Source organism: Ambystoma mexicanum, chromosome 12 (assembly GCF_040938575.1).
Source record: "Ambystoma mexicanum isolate Mex_15411 chromosome 12, UKY_AmexF1_1, whole genome shotgun sequence".
NCBI classification, from domain to species: domain Eukaryota; kingdom Metazoa; phylum Chordata; class Amphibia; order Caudata; family Ambystomatidae; genus Ambystoma; species Ambystoma mexicanum.
Genome location: NC_090936.1, coordinates 48,264,576 through 48,283,700, shown reverse-complemented (window position 1 = coordinate 48,283,700; position 19,125 = coordinate 48,264,576). Strand labels below are relative to the sequence as shown.

Here is a 19,125-nt window from a genome sequence, read left to right as displayed (position 1 = left end):
AACAGTCACCGGGGACAATACTTAAGTGGACATACATAGGTTAAGGTCAACCAACATTGTACATGTTTAAGTGCAGGTTGGCGGTGCAGGAAGTGAGCATGATGGGCGAAGTGCTAGAGTGGAGGCAGAGGAAGTGAGGGTCTGAGGCAGGTTAGAGGTGAGGGAAAATGTTTTGCTAGCAGGCAGATGAGAGGTATGTTAGGAGGCTAACCCGGAGGCAAGGAGGTAGGCTTTTAGTTTGGTTTTCAAGAAATCCGTGTGGACTATTTCTCGGATGGCCGTGGGAAGAGAATTCCATGCAAGCGCAGCAAGAAGAGAGAAAATGGAGAAGGGCAAAAAGGGATCAGGCACGAGCACTCTGCGGTAATTAGAGACAGAGAGCCCTTAAGGCAGGCGTCGGCAGCCTCTGACTCGCCAGTTGTTTTAGACTACAATTCCCATCCGCCCTAATCAGCATATCCAATGATGAGGGACCATGGGAGTCGTAGTCCAAACTATCTGGAGAGTCACAGGTTGAAGACTCTCATCTCAATGTGGCGATTTGGGACCACTCTGTGAACCAGGCCCTTAGCCTTTGTCTTGCAGACAATAAACAGCATTTGACGCAAAATGGGCTGTGCGGCTGTTCTGAGCATTTGGGCTCCATTTACACCAAGGAAAGCAGTGCGAACCCGGACTTTTGTGTGCAATTTACACAAAGGTACAATGCCCAGTGTTCGCAAATGCAAATAGAACTGCAACTTACTCTTTTCTATCATCCCTATCAGGCAGACCTGCAAAGTTTTCCGGAGTCTTCTTTTCCTGTTTGTGAATCTGGAGCATTTTACTCATGTGTAAATTACGCATCTAAAGCCAGCCTAGGAGTTGACCCAATCCCACAGCGCAATTACGTCTACTTCTTGTGCCCACGAATAGCAGCGTCAAAATGCAGAGCCGCCAAGCTTCTTGGTGCCTGCCCTGTGAGCGTTGCTATTCCAGTGGCACCCTGGGACTTGCAGTTCGGAATCCAAAATGGGAAGAGCAGAAAACTACAGGTCCCAGAAGGGAAAGAATCACAAGCAGGACTGGGTGACCTACTCTCACATGCAACGAGGAAACGCGAGAGTTGTTTCAAATGCAAAAATCCTGCGTTGTCCCTCAAAGAACGCTTTTGGGGGTTCTCTCAGGATGTGTTTAACCAGCAATGGCTGTGCCACCGTGGAGGTACCTGACATGGCCAGGGGAGGTACCTCAAAGGACTGTTCCCGGGCACGTTACCGAGCCTGATCCTGCATACGGAAGTGTAGATTGACAGAGTGCATTTGCTTGCCTTAAAATGAGAACGCACTTATTTCGAGTCAGTAATAGGGGAAACACATGACATCACAAACATACATAAGCACCAAAAGATTCAAACATTAAGGAATCAGTGAGCTTGTTTTACATGTATGTGCAGGTCAGGGCCCCCGAGTATAGTCCTTGAGAGTCTCAGGATTAAGCTGGAAAATATGGCGTGGGCGTGGCGGTGGAAATGGGAGACCCCAGGACTATGGGATTGTGCAGCGTGAACCGAGATGGCATGCAGTGGGGGGCTGTTATGGAGTGGTGGAGGTAAATTCAAAAGATGGGGGGATAGGGAGAACGGTACAATTCATGGATAGAGGTGGGAGTGGCCAGGGAGTTGGGGGCGGGGGTGCAATCAATGTTCTTCTAGTGGCTTACATCGATAAACTATAACTTCCACGTTCAGCATGCTTTAAATCTCCATCTGCTAGATATCTCAGTGGGCCGATGTGCCTGACGCCGAGGTATGGACGCAACTTTTATGTTATACGGTACAATTATTTTTGGGCTGAGTCAACTTTTCATCCTCCCAGTGTCAATACACAGAATGCCATTGGGGTGGGTAGGGAATCTACTAGTTGTTTGTGCTTTGAGCGTGGGTGTTTGTGGAGGGCGATCAGAGGGTGGGTGTTTGGGGAGGGTGTTCTGAGGGTGGGTGTTCTAAGGGTGGGTGTTTGGGAAGGGTGGGTGTTTGGGGAGGGTGTTCTGAGGTCGGGTGTTTGGGGAGGGTGTTCTGAGGGTGGGTGTTTGGGGAAACTGTTCTGAAGGTGAGTGTTCTGAGGGTGGGTGTTTGGGGAGGGTGTTCTGAGAGTGGGTGTTCTGAGGGTGGGTGTTTGGCGAGAGTGTTCTGAGAGTGGGTGTTTGGGGAGTGTGTTCTGTGGGTGGGTGTTTGGAGAGGGTGTTCCGAGGGTGGGTGTTTGGGGAGAGTGTTCTGAGGGCGGGTGTTTGGCGAGGTTGTTCTGAGGGTGGGTGTTTGGGGAGAGTGTTCTGAGGGCGGGTATTTGGCGAGGTTGTTCTGAGGGTGGGTGTTTGGGGAGACTGTTCTGAAGGTGAGTGTTCTGAGGGTGGGTGTTTGGGGAGGGTGGTCTGAGGGTGGGTGTTCTGAGGGTGGGTGTTTGGGGAGAGTGTTCTGAGAGTGGGTGTTTGGGGAGTGTGTTCTGAGGGTGGGTGTTTGGAGAGGGTGTTCCGAGGGTGGGTGTTTGGGGAGAGTGTTCTGCGGGCGGGTGTTTGGCGAGGTTGTTCTGAGGGTGGGTGTTTGGGGAGAGTGTTCTGAGGGCGGGTATTTGGCGAGGTTGTTCTGAGGGTGGGTGTTTGGGGAGAATGTTCTGAGGGTTGGGTGTTTGGCGAGGTTGTTCTGAGGGTGGGTGTTTGGGGAGGTGGTCTGAGGGTGGGGGTTTGGAGAGGGTGTTCTGAGGGTGGGGGTTTGGAGAGGGTGTTCTGAGGGTGGGGGTTTGGAGAGGATGTTCTGAGGGTGGGTGTTTGGAGAGGGTGTTCTGAGGGTGGGTGTTTGGGGAGAATGTTCTGAGGTTGGGTGTTTGGGGAGAATATTCTGAGGGTGGGTGTTTGGGGAGGGTTTTCTGAGGGTGGGTGTTTGGGGAGGGTGTTCTGAGGGTGGGTGTTTGGAGAGAGTGTTCTGAGGGTTGGTGTTTGGGGAGGGTGTTCTGAGGGTGGGTGTTTGGAGAGGGTGTTCCGATGGTGGGTTTTTGGGGAGAGTGTGCAGAGGGTGGGTGTTTGGCGAGGTTGTTCTGAGGGTGGGTTTTTGGGGAGAGTGTGCAGAGGGTGGGTGTTTGGCGAGGTTGTTCTGAGGGTGGGTGTTTGGGGAGAATGTTCTGAGGGTGGGTTTTTGGGGAGAATGTTCTGAGGGTGGGTGTTTGGAGAGGGTGTTCTAAGGGTGGGTGTTTGGAGAGGGTGTTCTAAGGGTGGGTGTTTGGAGAGGGTGGCCAAAGGTGGGTGATTGGGGAGAGTGTTCTGAGGGTGGGTGTTTGGTGAGCTTGTTCTGAGGGTGGGTGTTTGGAGAGGGTGTTCTGAGGGTGGGTGTTTGGCGAGGTTGTTCTGAGGGTAGGTGTTTGGGTAGAGTGTTCTGAGGGTGGGTGTTTGGAGAGAGTGTTCCGAGGGTGGGAGTTTGGGGAGAGTGTTCTGAGGGCGGGTGTTTGGCGAGGTTGTTCTGAGGGTGGGTGTTCTGAGGGTGGGTGTTTGGGAGGAGTATTCTGAGGGTGGGTATTTGGGGAGGGTGTTCTGACGGTGGGTGTTTGGAGAGGGTGTCCCGAGGGTGGGTGTTTGGGGAGAATCTTCTGAGGTTGGGTGTTTGGGGAGAATGTTCTGATGTTGGGTGTTTGGGGAGGGTGTTCTGCGGGTGGGTGTTTGGGGAGAGTGTTCTGAGGGTGGGTGTTTGGGGAGGGTGTTCTGAGGGTGGGTGTTCTGAGGGTGGGTGTTTGGGAAGAGTATTCTGAGGGTGGGTATTTGGGGAGGGTGTTCTGACGGTGGGTGTTTGGAGAGGGTGTTCCGAGGGTGGGTGTTTGGGGAGAATGTTCTGAGGTTGGGTGTTTGGGGAGAATGTTCTGAGGTTGGGTGTTTGGGGAGGGTGTTCTGAGGGTGGGTGTTTGGGGAGAGTGTTCCGAGGGCAGGTGTTTGTGGAGAATGTTCTGAGGGTGGGTGTTTGGGGAGGTTGTTCTGAGGATGGGTGTTTAGGGAGAGTGTTCCGAGGGTGGGTGTTTGGGGAGAGAGTTCTGAGGTTGGGTCCATGAGTTAGAGCAACATAAATGATAGATTGATTGTCATTGGTTATCAGTGGCCCTTCTGTAAGATATATTTGTACTTTTAGGGCCAGGTTTCCCCATAAAGGGAACGCGTCTCTAAGCAATTTCCCCTAAACTTCCCAGCATGTAGTGAAGAAGTAGCTGTAGTCATCAGAGGATTTTTACTATGTCTATTAACGCTGTAGTAACTATCAACGGGGCAGCCTAGGCCCATAACGCGACCCATGCACAGAGCTCTGCTGCTTCCTGAAGCTAGGTTAATGCTCAATAAATTCCCAAAACGAAATCAATAATAATAAATGCATTTGAGGAGGCTCTAATTTACCTACGTTTTGTCATTACTGTGTTATTTCAGAAAAAGATATCGCAAATCATTTTGATGCCGTGCAAGTTCATTTGGTGGGAAGTTATTTTTTCAACATAGAGCCAACTTGGAGCCTAAAAGCCATGGTGACGAGTTAAGACACCATTGTCACAGCTCTGCACTGACCTTTGTCACGTCTCAAGCCTTAACATGGCGCGCCCATGTCGCCGGGGGCCCATATTTCAAGTCCTAGGCTTTCATTTTGCAACCTGTCGCCTTCTGCCCATTGTGGTCCCAGATCACTAACATTGAACCAATTGGAGGGAAGTGGCCCATTGCCATGGTTGCAGATTGAAAGCCTGGGCTAAGTGATTAGACGCTCGGAGCCGTCTGGTCACCAGGCCTCGTGTGAAGGGTCGGTAGAGATGGCACCCTGACAGCTCACATGCCATTCCGCAGATGCTGATCCGGTCCTGGGTTTTTCTTTGCATTCGAGGACTGGTAGTCCTGGATTCTTAATGGGAAAAGCAAAGCTACAAGATCACAATGCAATTGAAAACAAGACTGTATGAGCATCTCCCGAATGGCCACGGGCATCCTAAAGACATGGGCGCCGACCGTAACAGATACACGGGGCAAGAGACACACTTTAGCAAGCTGGCACACCCCATGCAGGAGTGTGTGGTCTTTGCCTTTTATCTGGGTAGGTATAAGGGTAGGTATAAGCAGTTGCACTGGAGATGGCGAAGTAGCGCTCGGGTGCCGAATAGCCTCTTTGTTGTTAAATATGCCACAAAACTCGATGTCACTGTGAGACGCTAAGTTCCAGTCCTGGACTTTTTTTTCACTATCAACTGCATTCTGGGAAATGTAGTCTGGGTTCACTTACATTGAATGAAATGGACTGGACTAAAGTAAAAACCAAAGTAAAAAGAATCCCTTATGACGTGGCGTCATCGTGCAACCATACCTAAAAGCATTGTAACTAGTCTTGCACTAGCAGGGGTATCAAGAGCTAGTCTGGGGCCTAGGATAAGCAACCGGACGGGGATTAACTTCTGGGCTCTTATTTTAGGTGAACCCATCCAAAGGCTCATTAATAAAACCTGGGCCCTAGAGCAGGGGTCTGCAATCTTTGATTCTCCAGGTGTTATGGACTACAACTGACATGATCCCTCGCCATTAAATATGCTGGCTATATGGCTGATGGGAGACGTAGTGCAAAACTTCTGGCTATTTCCGAGTCGATGTGTCTTTAGGGGGTATGTTTTTTTCCGACTTCAGTGAAAAACCTTGTTTTCCTTCTGGCAGTCTTAATATGAAATGTATGGCCATCGGCCCTCTGCGTCCCTTGCTTTTGCGCAGTTTCTCCTTTGCGCGGCATTATGGTGCACAGGCTATTTTGCCCCGGTGAATTGGCGTTTGCCCGGCTGTGTGTTCCCTTGGGTAGCATGGCAAGAATTGACTGACTTCTGAAAAAGCGATGACGGGGGTGCACTATTGAGTAAGAAAATGAGAAAGTGGGGAGGGAGAAGTGTGAGAAAGTGAGTGACTTGGACCCTGCTCACTGGGTGAGTGAGAAAGTGAGCACAGAAATGTCCATGTAAATCTGCTCCAGCCAACCTGCATATTTCATCCTTTGCAGTTTTCAGGTGGGCGACTACTGTAAACGATACGCAACATTCCATTTTGATTCCTCATTTAACATTTATTCATCCAAAAATGACAGTCAAAACCATCTTTTTTAAGAGGTGTAGAGAAAAGGCCTCTCCTTTTATAAACAATGACTTTTCCCTCTTTTGTCCAGATTTTGAACGCCACTTCCCTGCACTATAATTAAACTTTTTTTTTAAAGTTGCTTTTTATCGTTTATATATATTTTGAAACAATGTTCGTACATTTAAATAAGACATCAAAATACCATGTCTGTTCTTCATTTTTTTAAATTACATATGGAGCGTGTCAAGTTTTACCTGCATTCGTCATTTTGTCCATTCTTCATTTTAAATTCATAATAATATTCATGTTTTGGGTTTGTTATTATGACATAGTGCCACAATAGCCTTTTTTCTAGATTCTTGAAAAAACATGGCTATTTAGAAAGGTAAACTAGCAACTTAAACGAAAAAGCTGCATGCCCTGACAGCTGGGAGAGTCTGGCACCCCTAATTTCCGTGACCTCTTTCATGACTTCCCTTCATGGTAATCGGATACAACAAAATGTTGCAGAGACAATAGTTGCTGCAAAGTTGGTCAATTACAGAAGTTGTGCTCGTGGCAGTTTCTAAAATTAGCGAGAAGGCTCGTCTCCCTGGTCATTTAAGGAGAATACGGGAGGTTAACCCTCTTACACAACCCAATTGGGTAGCTTTGACCTTTTGTCCCTCGATCAGCTGCCCAATGAATGGATTAAAAGGACATAAAAGTTTTCGCCTCAGGCTTTTGACCTTACAGTTGAAGACTTTGTAACCTGCACAGACCATCATTCATGAGAAGTTCAGGCCTGGATGGGTTTCATGTTAACGAACAGAAAAGGGTAGTGAAAGTGTCCACACGGTCTGTGGATCACTCACGTCCCCTGCACACTCGGCGGATTGTACAAAGACAAACAATAGATATATTAGGTTAAGGTAAAAGTTAATTAACTGTTTAGAAAATATTCTAAACCACAGTTTATTGAATGTATTAAATTATATGGAATCTAAAGGAATCCCAAAAATTGCTTATGAAATTGATTCTTAGAGATGCTTACTCTTGGACAATTCAATACTAGAATAATGTATTCAAAATATTTTAATATGGTACAAATTACATGGAGCAAAAACGAAAGAGAAAACATTTCAGCTGATGAAACAAAGTCTACAATATTCATTTCATATTGTCACAGTAAAATCAAAGCCGATTGTTCATAGTAAAAACTCATCGCGTTTCGGAACTACAATTTCCTTCATCAGGAGTGGTCATTTGTGAATGTATTCAACATAATCTGTGTTCCAAATTTCTGATATCTGTTGGTAATAAAACACAAGAATATCTTAGAATCCACTTAAGGAACAGCTGAAATGTTTTCTCTTTCGTTTTTGCTCCATGAAATTTGTACCATATTAAAATTATTTTGAAACATTATTCTATTATTGAATTGTCCAAGAGTAAGCATCTCTAAGAATCAATTTCATAAGCAATTTTTGGGATTCCTTTAGATTCCATATAATTGAATACATTCAATAAACTGTGGTTTAGAATATTTTCTAAACAGCTAATTAACTTTTACCTTTACCTAATATATGTATTGTTTGTCTTTGTACAATCCTCCGAGTGTGCAGGGGACGCGAGTGATCCACAGACCGTGGACACTTTCTCTTCTCTGTACGTAGTTCTTCGCCCCACAGTGCCAGTGGTGTGTTACTCTCCTCTGCACCTCACTAATTTAGTTATTGTCATCCAATTCCCATTTAATCAGGTGTGCACCTGTCAATCCCTGTTATTGTTCAACAAACAGAAAAGGGGGCGAAGGCCCCGAGCATCCGCAGGAGACGTTCCGCTACTATGCGCCAACGCAATGTCTTAGATCCTCCTTGCAGGCTCCGTTGGCTGTCCTATATTTTAGGTTAGTAAACGAAGGTGTCTGATGTTCACCCCTAACGGGCGACTTTTCTTCGGAACACCATCCCTTCGGATATCGGGCTACTCTCCGGCAACCGGCAATTGACATAGCTTTTGTTGACTTGTCGTATTTGGTTCACGGCATCTTATATTCTAATGTATATACCTACATCTCTTTGCTTTTTCATTGTCTTGGAGCTCAATCAATTATTGAGGTCAACGGGTGTTCTGCAACCCACTATATCATACCATACCGCACCATTTGCGATGACAGGTTTCAAATTGGGTTGGGTCCGCTAGCTTCTCGAGGGCAAGAGCGTGCATGCTCCATGTCTTAAATCATGGTAGGATCAACTTGTATGAAAAGAAGATGCATGCGGCGTCCTATGTTTGAGACAACTGCACGTGGTACTATGAGGCATGCAAGTAGCTTATTCATTCAGAAATGATACATTGAGGGTGGTGTTACGGAAACTGCAAAACAACATACTTTTTCAATCATGTTTTCACCGGGGCAAAGCACTATGACCAGGGCAAACAGTGCCCTTGTGCAAACATGCATCAAAATAATACGTTTTGCACTGTGCAATTTTGGCTCAATGCTAATTGCACTTGCACTGGTGTAACACCTTTCAAACAAACATGCATCAAAATAAAACTTTTTTGCACTGTGCACTTTTGGCTCAATGCTAATTGCACTTGCACTGGTGTAACACCTTTGTCATATCGCCCCCTGGAGGTGGTAAGTGATAGAGAAAGAGCCGGATTGTCTCAAGCGATGGGATGCCCAAGCACATCGGCGTCGTGTGGGGCAAAGCTATTTGGGCTCTGTTAGCAAAGGGGCTCTGAACGCGTGCATCGTGGAGGCTCATATTCACATGCGCTTTTCCCACTGTGCGCAATTGTGCAAAGCAGCCGTTGGAAAGAGGGCTTTCTGGGCATTTTAAAGCACATCTCAAATTCACAAACGGGAGGCGTTTTGATAGCCGCAGAAAATAAATACATTAGCATGCGGGAAGGGGCTGCACAAAGCTTGAGTGTGTCGTTTGCAATGGTTTTAAGAATATTCTGAAAGTAAAACCCCAGTGCTATGGGTCGCTGCTGCCATTTTATTCCCCCAACAGGGATGCATTTTGTTTTCCTATTTGGTGCATTTTAAAGGACAGGCCCCTTAGCGGCCAGACACTGTGAAAATGGCTTCCATTACCCATGTATGAAATGCAAATCGATCACACGTGTTGGGAGCGTGCATCTATGGAAGGCAGGCCGAGGCATCATTTGCACTGGTGCACAATCCCCCAGAAATGTGCAGTTCACCCTCGCAACACTGGTGAGGCGGGAGCGCATCCACTGTTGTCCAGCCCTCTTGCACCTCGGCATTACTTGTAGTTTTGGTTGGATCCCCGGTTGAAATGGCGTTACCAATCGTTACTGTGGTGGATGCTAGTTGAGACAGGTAATCACTTCTGACAACACCAGGGTTTTCATGTTCTGATTTTTAATAGGCCAATGTATGCCTGGGTTAGTAGGCCCAAAAATAGAAAGCCAACACGTGTTTCAACCAAGGGTCTTTATCAAGGCGGAAGAGTATGGAGCTGTGTGGTCTCCTTGAATATGGTGCTGGTTAGCATCTGTAGTGCCCGGCGGGGCCGTTGCGTACAGCGTGGCTAAGGCGATGAAGTGTTTCCGCTTCCATCTTCTTGCCCCTTATGAGGCTAGTTGTCCTTCAATCGCTAGACACATGTGCAGAGATCAAAAAGTACTAAGATTATCCCAGGGGAAAAAAGAGCAAAAATGACAAGTCGAAGGCAGCATTTGCCCTCCTGAGATACAGTGCATATCAGGGAAGCCCTAGAAATGGATTGCCTCAACTTTCCACCAACCTACTGGGACAGTTAGATGACTTTGTAGAAAACACAGCTGTTCGTGACATCTCCTATTGTGAAAAAAAGCCAAACCTGCAATTTATGTTTCTATACATGTCATGGAGTCAGGGATCAAGTCCTAAAAAAAGTGGCAGACTCATTAACATACCAATTGAACATGGCATGACCAGAAATTAGCATATCAGGGGGCCCTCAGTCCATCCGCGTGTACCCTTGACTTGAGCCCTGCATGGAACCCAACTGTTTATGGCATGTGGGTCTACATTTTGAAGGAACATACAGGACGAAGCTACATTTTGCAAATCGGAGCATATTACTATATAAAATATTATCGCAATATTCCATCTCTCATTGTATTCCCTTTAAATGTTATCCACAATAAGAATTTTAGCAACGGCAGTCACATGCCTTGGAAACAAGATGACACGAAGCCACACAGGTTCGATCCCCGGGTCCGCGCTTAGAAACCTCCAGGTATTAAGCGCGTTATAAATATGCAACTAAGAGACATATACCTGTAACAGCGCCTCAATGACCCCGAGCTGTGTGAGCAATTTAAAAATGCAAAGAAAAAAAAAAGAAAAAAAAATGGTGTATTCACCAAGACTCAAATATCCAAAAGGCCACCATTTTCCAACAATGTGGGAATTATTTTTGTTTTAATGGAATATTATCGTTAAACACTAGAAAAGCGACCAGAGATATGAGTTTTTCACCCCTTATTTCCCAAAGGTAGGTGAAGGGAAAATTCAATTTTACAATTACATTCAGGCGAGCCCCGGGACGTGGCTTCTTCGATTCCCGCAGAAACCTATTTTCCCCAATTTGTATTATTATAGCTAGAGGCGTCCAGGCTTATACAAAAAAGGCAATAAGAAAAAATGTGCTTCATGTACTCTGATCCCTGAAGAATTGTGTAAAATTGGCTGAAGACAGTGAGGTGTCTCTATTTCTTTTTTTGTTTAGGGATTAAATTAAATCTTTTATTGAATTGTCACAATTTCTTTTTTTTAGGGATTATATGTAATCTTGTATTGAAGTGTCACTATTTCAAATTTTCTCTAAGTAGTGTCACGGACTGGTGTGAAAAATTAGAGCTATAACACTATAGAAAAGAATTTTAGTTGTATTTGCTTTTTTTTTTGTTTTAATAATATTACTTCCCGTGGCTGAAGGAAAACAGATCAATAGTAGGCCCTGTGGTCTCTTGATGGAAGGCCGCAATTAGTTTATTCCATTACAACGCAGAAATAATCTGATTTCCGCCATCTATCATCTCCGCAATAGTAATAAATATACATCACTCTAGGTTTGGTTCGCTGTCCGCTCGCCGCAAGCTGAATGTTGTTGACTTCCATCTTTGATTACATCCTTCTTTCCCCCTGTCAGTCTAATCACATTTTGCTTTATAGCATGACACTGAGGGCCACCAATCGCTTTTGTCATATTGCAATCCAGAGTGGGGCAAAGGGTTCGATTCCAAAGAGTGCCCTCAATTCATCAAGGGGAGTTGACCCGAGACGCAAAGTGCGTAAACAGCTTTTGATCGACGATGCAGGCAGAAGGCCAACCAAAGTGAAGGAAAGCTTTCATTTTTACCCTACTCATGATCATTATAATTATCAAAGATATGAGTGGGGCCTAAAAATAATAATTTGCTGTTTAACAAATGGGCAGAGAAATATGTAAGCTGTGTTATGACTAGACATCAATTCTCAGCTGACTGCCTCTTTAAGATATGATGAAGGATTTACCTAAAGCAAACAGGCTCCATTTCACTACACATTAACAAGGGACAAGTCCTAAAAAAAAGTGGGGGGACTCATTAACATACCAATTGAATGTGGTGTTACCAGAAATTAGCATATCAATGTGCCCCTGAAAAAGGTGGGGGGACTTCGTCCACCTGCGCATACCCTCGACTTGAGCCCTGCATTAAACCTTAATTCAGTCTAAACCACCACTGCACTGCAGTCACTTTCACTATAGCATTGACGTAAGCCAACTAATGTTTTCATTGTGAAGTAGCTGTGCATTGAGTCAATGTTTAGTTTGCCTTCTGCTGAATTGTGTGTTAAGTAACTTCTTCTATTTGTTTTGACATTTTTTGTGGATATAGATTTTTTCCACCAGAAAGACTTACAAATGAAACGGGGCATTCCTGAATACAGTGCTGTACAGCAAAGAGTGGGATGTTTTAGTGCTGTGGATGATAAGAGATAAATATTACAGAGACTGGGGACAGGACAGGACAGGACAAAACACAAAACAAAGGGGACTGGTTGATTATTGGATGTCCAATTTGGTCGGTGGAGAATTGTTCGCAAAATGTGTGTGCATTTTGCCGCATATACATGTAGGTCGTGGATATAGGGGTATCATTAATGTGGAGGGATTAATGGGGTGATGCAGGGGGTCTCCTCCACATATATACGTGGCAAAATGTACCTGTCAAAAAAAAAGATTGCGACTAATTCTCCAATGACCAAAAATATTCACAGTAATCAACCAAAACCTAAACTGGATCTCATTATGAACAGGTCAAAATATACAATATGATTGAGAGAGGAAATTCCAGAGAGGAGGAGTAACGTGGGACTAGGTAGAGGGAGTGACTTCTTGGACAAGGAGGGGGTGCGTCAGAGTGCGTCAGTGAGTAGACAATACTAGAGTTCTTAACATGTGGGTGGAAGGAACTGCCAGTGAAGCAGGGCAAGAAGGGAGAAGGAGACGAAGCGAGATGGTGCCCACGGTGGGATGTGAGACAGAAAGATTAGGGAGAAAGAAGCGAGGAAGATGCATTACGGTGCCTAGCGAGAGATAGTGTTAGCTAGGTAGCAAGTGGCAAACCCAAGCAAACATTTAAAGGCAAGCAGTAGAAATGTAAAGAGAGGGCAGTTTTTCATTGAGAACCACCAACCACAAAGGCCGTAGTTAGAGGTTGGACAAAGCAGGGGAGATTGGAGAGGGTACTTGGGCAAGTCTGAGCACTTTGTCGAGCAGAAGATGGAGTAGAAATGAGGCCAAGAAGGCTAGGACACAGTAGTCCAGGTGGGTGAGTACCAAGGTTAGTTGATGGTTTTAGTGGAGTTGCAAGTAAGGAGAGGGCAGATTTGTCTGATGTTAAATTGGTTCATCCTTGCCACAGTCGGAGTAGAGATAATGAAGTGGTGAACGTTAAGGTTGCTGTCAAAAGGGACACCAAGCTTGCGAGCCTTGAGAGACAGGGCCTGGCTTTGTGCCACTTGTGTAGGGGATGGTGCAATTTCGTGTTTGTTGGGTAGGTGGCATGGAGGGTTAACCCAGGGCTGTGGGCTTGGGGTAGAAAGTGTTAATGTACAAGAAAGACAGTGGTGTTTAGGGGGTTGATAGAGGGCCAGATTAAAGTCAGCAATAGGCGTGCTCAATGGAATAGGTCTGAAGAGGACCAAGAGTGAGCATGGATGTTGTGACTTCAGCTGTGTGAGGGAGTCGGGTTGAAATTTTCCTTTGGAGATAGCAAAAATCGGAGGGGCAGAAAGTTATAGGGCAGTAGTACTAACATGGAGGCTAAAGTGGCCGAAGGGGAGGGGCTGATAGTGATATCAGAAGTAGAGAGAGAGGGGGGGAGGAAGGGCAGCTTACAAAGTTGCCTTGGTCGGAGTAGGTAGATTAAGAAGGGAGATAAGAGCGTGGCCAGAGAGAAGAGTGTTGCACTACGGTTAATTGGGAGAGATGTTCGAAGGTTCAAGTCACCCATAAGTTCTAAAGGGCTTTTAATGGGAAGGGAGTCATAGGGGAGGTCCATATCCTAGAAGACAGAGTTTAGAGGGAAAAGGATGTTAGATGATGAGGTGGTGGCAGGTGCGGGGAGTTGAGTGGCAGTGAATTGAAAATGGCTGAAAGTCAGAAGGTGGGGGCACGGAGATGGGCATCGTGTTGACCGTAAGACTAATCCCACCACCACTTTCTTTTGTATGAGCGGGTGGAGTGAGAGGAAGTGGCACAGTCCATATGTGAGGCAGCAGGGATAGCAGGAGCTTGATGAGTGATCGAGGCCTTAGTCATACCACAGGCTGCCAGTAAGGGATTGTGGGATTCAAAATGATCTGTGACTAATTAGGTGTATTGTATATTGATTGGGCATTCTAGACGCCCCAGTGAAAGGCTAGTAGGAGAAAAAGGGGGAGCAGGGAGAGTAAATAGGGAGGTTCATGGAGGGTAAATGAAATTTGAAAATATGAGGTGTCCATATTGTGGTCTGCGGGGCGTAGGAGGGTGGATGTCGGTGATACACTTGGAGAAAGTAGAGCGCAATGAGGGTGAGATGAGTGATTGGGCAAGGGGGCTGGGGTGAGATGGGACCATGAGACAGAGCTGTATCGGTAGGGCTTGTTAGAGGGGCATACCGAGAATGAGTGAGGTAATTAGGTGCGGTAGTAGATGGGGTGTGTAGAGATAGGGAGTGACTGGGTGAAGAATGGTGAGCAATGGATAGTGCAAAGAGCTTAATAATAGTGAGCACGGGGAGCAGATCAGCAGTTGAAGGATGGGCTGAAGGGCAGAATGATGAGCAAGCAAAATGCAGTTTTTCTTTCATTCTAACCACGGTGTTTCTACCTTAACATTGGCAGACTTTTGGACTGAATGTTTCTACCCTGATCCTGCCACTCCAAACATTTGCAGACTTCACCTCTTTATAGGTAGTAACATTGACTCTACTTTAAAAAAAGTGTTTTCCACTAATTTCTCTTTTTTTAAACATCGTTTGGTTAAATGTTATTCTGAACACAATGCCTGTGTGTACCACATTTTGTGTGTATGCATACATGTTGCTATTCCACGTGGTGTGTGCTGCTTCAGCCCGTTGAGCTCAATTGCATTCTAAGATGATGCAGAAACACAATCTGCGTCTATGGTTTATGCATATATGTGGCTCTTGTGTGCTCTGAACATACGTGTGCCTTATGTGCCCATACCGGTCCGGTGTATTGTTGGGGCCCACTGACCTCATTTGTTTTCCACCATTACGCATAGACACATTCACCAGGTGTGAATGCAGTGAGTTTTCTTTGGCTATTGTCCTCGCTGTCACCTGGATCAGTGATATCCTCGTCAGAGAACGTTGATTCCGATTCTCCACCCTCCCCTAGCTCCTCACCTTCGTCCTTCCTTCCCGTACCCTTCTTTCCTTTTCTTCTTGGTCCCTCCTTTTTTTGTGTAGGTAAGGACGGCCACGGAAGGAAGCCACCCTGCCACCCGAAAGGGGTACGAGGGGCCCCCTCCCGGGAACGCCAGAAAGGGGAAAAAGCCCAAAGGCACAAAAAAAACCCTGAGTGACCTCAGTGAGTCTCAGGAAATGAGTAATGGGTACTCTTGAAGACAAGGCCAGGCAGAAGAGATGATCAGCGGAATTCTGTAGGTGCTCCGGGGGAAGGCAGTCCATACGGAGTAAGGTATTCCACAGGGGGAAACCAGGTTCAAGGTAATGACACAAGGAGAAGACAGCAGTCCAATATGCAGGCCAGGATTCGGTACATGGGAAAGCAACCGAAGAAGGTATCCAAACGGCAAGAATACTCAATCCGAAAACAGGCCCGGGGTCTGGTACACAGGGAAGCAAGCAGGATGACAGCAGGCAGCAAAGGAAGAGTCGGGAACAAGGAGGATAACCAGAAAAGAGGTAAGGAGCTCAGGGAGAGAGTAAGATGGGAAGGGGGGCGGGCTAGAAAGTCGGAGGGAGAGCTGAGGGGGAGCAGCAAGGCTACAGAAACAAAGGAGGAAGCAGACAACAAAGAGAGAGGGGGACCGGGACCCGATAGGGATCGGGACCCGACGGGAAAAAGAACGCTCGAAAAGGCAAAGAAAGGCACAGAGCAGACAGCACTCTCGGAACGAAACCGGAAGCGTTGCAACGTGTACGCAACCCGGAAGCAGCAGGCTTTAAGCTCCGAGCCGCGTCAGCGTGCAACCACTAGAACGGTGCTGAAGGAGGGCATGACGGGTAGGCGGCATGTGCGACGGGATAGTATCCGCGCCCCGCCAGTGGCTCCACAGGCGCCACCCGCCTCGCGGCATGACACTCGCAGTTATTCTGTGTGGAGTGCATCCAATGTTCACTTGCCTCTTACTGCTTCTTGCCTGTTGTGGTACTATTCCAATTGTATGGTGGATATACTCATTTGTTCTGCAGGTTATTGTTGGGGCTATGTCTGTTTTTGTGGACATGCCTCATCTACAAGGGGTCGATTTGTCTCACTCAGGACCTACTGTGCATGTACAAGTATACAAGTTACTCCACACAGAACAAGTGCCCTTATCACATTCCATGGCTGTTTCTCCCTTTTGGGGTCTGTTGTTTTCTGTGTGTATGGTGGGTCCATGACTGTTGTTTCTCCTTATTGTGGTCTGTTGTTTTCTGTGTGTATGTTGGGTCCAAGCATGTTGTTTCTCCCTGTTGTGGTCTCTTGTTTTCTGCGTGTATGGTGGGTCCATGACTGTTGTTTCTCCCTGTTGTGGTCTGTTGTTTTTGGTGTGTATGGTGGGCCCATGACTTTTGTTTCTCCCTATTGTGGTCTGTTTTCTGTGTGTATGGTGGGTCCATGACTGTTGTTTCTCCCTTTTGGGGTCTGTTGTTTATGTTATGTTGCTCAATTTGTACCGCGCTACCAGTACCCAAAGGCTTAAGTGTGCATACCTGTAAAAAACAGGACCAAAGATGTTACTTGCAAGTATCAACTGGAGACTAGCAGAAAATAACAGGTGGGGCTAACAGAAGAGGAAGGTCTTTCATTTTTTCTTAAACACGTCAGTTGATTCAATGGTTCTTAGATCGGGAGGCAAGGCATTCCAAGCAATTGGAGCTGCTACATTAAAAACTCCATCACAAGCTTTTTTGGTTTTGCAACGTGTGGTTTTTAAGATGTCAGAATTATCAGATCTTAGATGTTTAACGCTGTGCTTTTTCTCTATGGCTTTTCATGAGGTAGCTTGGCATCTGGCCCACAGTGCATTTCTGAGTAATAAGTGATAACCTAAAATGTACTCTGGCCTGTACAGGCAGCCAATGCAAGCTCCATCGTGTGTCCGAGACATGATCCCTCCAATTCAGTCTTTTCACGACTCTTACAGCTCCATTCTGGATCACCTGAAGGTGATGAAGGTCAAGCTGGGCGGATCCAGCTAGGAGACTGCAACAATAACCTATTTTAGAGCCAATAATGGCTCTCGCTAGTGTTTCAGAATTTTTTTCTAAGACGAGTGGACGGAGATCTCGCAGTCGTTTGATGAAATAAGATGATGATGACACCAGGCTCCTAACTTGCACCTTCATGTTCAAGTTTTCGTCTAGGACAATGCCCAGAGTCTTTCGTTTATTTTAGACCTTGATATCACATTCATCTATATTAAAGCTGCTGTACCTCGGATCAAGGTTGGCCAGTTAGGATTTGATCCAACCATCATGAGCTCCGTCTTTGCACTGTTCAATGCCAATCCGTTCACAACCATCAATCTTTGTATAGCATAATAAACTGTATTAATATGTTTCTCATCAGCGTCATAAAATCCTGTAATAGGGAAAAAACATTGCATGTCATCGCATAGTTGGCAAATAAAATCCCCTCTTGTTCCAAAATTTGGAAGAAGGAGACCCTAAAGATGTTATAAAAACATGGTGACATGCATGCTCCTTGTGGAACCCTATAAAGCAAAGGTATAGGTTTTGATTCAGCTAGCTCACTTGCCACTCACACCTGTCTGCCACTCAGGAACGATAGACCCCATTGGGTGGCTTGGGCTGAGAAATGCGCAATGTCCTTTAACTTGGTGGTCAAGATGGAGTGACCCACCAGGTCAAACGCTGCTGAAAGATCTAAAATCATAAGTAGCAAAGTTTGACCATCATCCGTCGTTTGTAACAACTGGGACTTTAGGGCTAAAAGTGCCGTCTCTGTCCCATGAGTTTGGCAAAATCACAATTGAAATTTGTGTAGGATCTGGGAGGAATGAAGAGCTGAGAAATCTGGTTGTAGGCAACCCTATCTAAAATTTTCAACAGGAAAGGGGTATTTAAAATGGGTCTGTAATTGGCGTGCGCCGCCGGGCAAAAATTGGGTTTCTTTAATAAAGGTGTGATCCACGCCCTTTTAAGATCAGGGGGAACACAATTTTGAGCAAAGGAGGAATTTACACATTTTCTAAGGGCTGTAATGAGCAGGGGAGACCATTCCTTGATATTTATAGCGGAACAAGGGTCACTGTTGCAACTAGTAGTTTTAAGTTGAGAAATGATCTTAGTTTACTGTGTATATGGTGGGCTCAAGACTGTTGTTTCTCCGTATTGTGGTCTGTTGTTTTCTGCGTGTATGGTGGGCCCGTGACTGTTGTTTCTCCCTATTGTGGTCTGTTGTTTTCTGCATGTATGGTGGGCCCATGACTGTTGTTTCTCCCTATTGTGGTCGGTTTGCTTTCTGTGTGTATGGTGGGTCCATGACTGTTTTTTCTCCCTGTGGGGGGTCTGTTGTCTTCTGTGTGTATGGTGGGTCCATGACTACTGTTTCTCCCTATTGCGGACTGTTTTCTGTGTGTATGGTGGGTCCATGACTGTTGTTTCTCCCTTTTCGGGTCTGTTGTTTACTGTGTGTATGGTGGGCCCATAACTGTTGTTTCTCCCTATTGCAGTCTGTTGTTTTCTGTGTGTATAGTGGGTCCATGACTGTTGCTTCTCCCTATTGGGGTCTGTTGCTTTCGGTGTGTATTGGGTGCCCATGACTGTGTGTCTCCCTATTGTGGTCTGTTGCTTTCTGTGTGTATGGTGGGCCCATGACCGTTGATTGTCCCTGTTGTGGTCTTTTGTTTTCTGTGTGTATTGTGGGCCCATGACGTTGTTTCTCCCTGTTGTGTTCTGTTTTTTCTGTGTGTATTGTGGGCCCATGACTGTTGTTTCTCTCTGTTAGGGTATGTTGTTTTCTGTGTGTATGGTGGGTTGATCACTGTTGTTTCTCCATGTTGTGGTCTGTTGTTTTCTGTGTGTATGGTGGGTACATGACTGTTCTTTCTCCATATTGTGGTATGTTGTTTTCTGTGTGTAGGGTGGGTGCATGACTGTTGTTTCTTCCTGTTGTGGTCCTTTGTTTTCTGTGTGCATGGTGGGCCCATGACTGTTGTTTCTCCCTATTATGGTCTGTTTGCTTTCTGTGTTTATGGTGGGTGCATGACAGTTTGTTCTTCCTGTTGGGGTATGTTGTTTTATGTGTGTATGGTGGGCCCAAGA

General features: G+C 46.0%; 1 protein-coding gene across 1 annotated transcript in view; it reads right to left on the bottom strand.

Moving 5' to 3' along the window:
• The window catches only part of MET (MET proto-oncogene, receptor tyrosine kinase), a 281,825-nt gene that overhangs the window by 157,172 nt on the left and 105,528 nt on the right, over window positions 1-19,125 (bottom strand). The window lies entirely within an intron of this gene.